This window comes from Aristolochia californica, unplaced genomic scaffold, assembly GCF_029961685.1.
Source record: "Aristolochia californica isolate CCGP_79_NKW_82.1479 unplaced genomic scaffold, dmAriCali1.0.hap1 SCAF_5, whole genome shotgun sequence".
Lineage (NCBI taxonomy): Eukaryota > Viridiplantae > Streptophyta > Magnoliopsida > Piperales > Aristolochiaceae > Aristolochia > Aristolochia californica.
The window spans coordinates 11772082-11774361 of record NW_027182214.1 but is presented as its reverse complement, the minus strand read 5'-3'; the positions used below and the strand labels follow the sequence as shown (position 1 = coordinate 11774361).

Below are 2280 nucleotides of genomic sequence, written 5' to 3'. Positions count from 1 at the left end.
TATTATATTTTAATTTAAGTATGCTATTACAAGTTACTAATTCTCTTATTTTCCATATTTTTCTCATCCACACTAACGCTCAGTTCGAAGATAAAGTTCATATAGATGAATGAAATGACGATGAACTTCAAATTTTTGTGTTTGTTGACTAACCCTCTCAACCACCTCCCCCCATCCCCCCCCCCCCCCCCCCCCCCCCTCCAAATGCAAATTAAATAGAGTAGGTTTAAAGAAACCAATTTTTGTGTTCAATATAGTCCTAATGCAATGAAAAGCAGCTATCATGTAAGAAGCACCATTGTAAAATGGTTCTTCCATGAAATACCTTTTTTACGATTGGCTTATGAGCATTTGCATAATCAAGAGGATTTTATGTTTTCTGTTTGATTTCAATGCAATTTATGTCTGACATTTTTTTGGGTCAAATGAACTCAAGTTAGAGCAATTATCTTCTTTTATTTTATTAAATGTATCGTTTATTTGTTGGTGCTTTCTAATGTCTACTTTTTATAGGTTTCACATAGATGGTATTTTGGTTCACAGAGTAATTGAAGTATGATTTCATTTCAATTTATTAATAAATTCATTGAGGAATATATCATCAATGATTGTGCTATATTTTGTACATGACCATTTATAGGGGTAAATGACCTCCACATATGCTTATTATGATTCCCATTCTTTTTTTTTTTTTTTTGTACCCTTTGCTAACATCCTCTTTAAGCTCATGTTCACTTGTTTCATTCTCTTTCTTCTCCCTTTCCATTTCCCTAAAGTTTTTTCTTTGTGAAACACAACATAATCTGATGTATAAATTTAGTGTTAGTGACTGAAGAATCAGGCAATCATCTGTTCATCACTAGCTTGCAATGGCATATTTTTGGTCATGAAGTTCTTATGGCACCCATCTTTTGAAATAGGAATAAGCAATTGTGACTACTGTAGCTCTTAATGGGACTCTCGAATTCATGATTGGAAAAGAGAAAATAGTAAAAATGAGAAGATGAAGGCAATTGGAGATGATGGCGGAAGTAATAGTGATAGAAGTGATAGTTATATTGATCTAGATTATGAAATGTTTTAAACTCATGAAATTTGCTCTTATATGTTGAGTGAGTATCGGATATGGACAGTTAGTGAAGATGCATAAAATTTAAATTAGATTACCTAGCTATGGGGACTTGATATTCTCCAATTCATGCAACACTGACCTAGTTCTGTTGTTTGCACTCAGGTTGCTGATAATTACTACTTAAACTTGATTTGAAGCTAGAGGCCCTTGCAAGGCTGAGTGCAGTGCACCAGACGTTGGGAAGTGTTGTTAGAAAGTAAAAGTTGTGTTCGGTTTGTAGGTAGCTTTCATTAAATGAGAATTTTCCTTTCTATCTATTAACAATTCTATCAATATTATTTTGGCCTTTTGTTTTTTTGTCTCTTTTGATAATTAGATGTTCTTATCACTGCCGATTCGGTGGATTCTCCAATCATTTTGGTAATAAAATGTTGGTTTGAACTAGGAAATTGTTCTTCACGCCTCGTGATTGATAGTTGTATGGATTCATGCTTGTGGGAAGCTTGGAATAGAAAAAGTAAAAGAAACCAAAATGTTTGTGGGAGTTTTTATGAGTAGTATATTCCTAAACGTTTGAGATAATACGAATGTTGTTCTCTCTCTTCAAGTAAATAAATACTATTCTTTGACATTATCTATGAAGTATTATGTTCAGTTAAATAATGCTATGTCAAAGATTTATATCATGTAGATTTACTTTGTTCTCGAGAAATAACTAAAAGAGGTTTCAAGTATTTTTCCACTAAAAACAATTACTAAAGAAAACCAATTTGTCTCTGAATAATTGATCAATCAATAATGGTGAGTATTGAACAGGAAAACTAGATTGAAGTTGTTGTTGATATCAAGATAAAGGAGGTACATGAGAAGTAGAAGAAATCTCATAGTCATTTACACGTGTCATATGCACCAAAATTTCTACAAGTTTGAAGCCACCAGTAATTAATTGATTAACTATTTTGATATTATAAAATTCAATATTTGTTTAATTATTTTATTTTTATATATTTAATTAATTTAATCATCTTGATTCAATTTTTAATTATTTATGAATTCATGAAAAGTTAAAATCTATCTTAGTTTATCAATAGAAAAGTTTAAGTTCAACTATCTTATAAGAGGTAATAGATCTAATAAAATATCTTTTTATATAAATTAATGATGATTAATATTATATTTAACTATCAGTTTAAGAGTGAGAATTTAAA

General features: G+C 30.4%; 1 non-coding gene across 1 annotated transcript; it reads left to right on the top strand.

The window, feature by feature from the left end:
• Window positions 1-261: 261 nt before the first annotated feature.
• On the top strand, window positions 262-352 carry LOC137966759 (small nucleolar RNA R24). The gene has a single exon (XR_011116251.1). It is a non-coding gene; the product is annotated as a small nucleolar RNA R24 (small nucleolar RNA).
• Window positions 353-2280: the final 1928 nt, after the last annotated feature.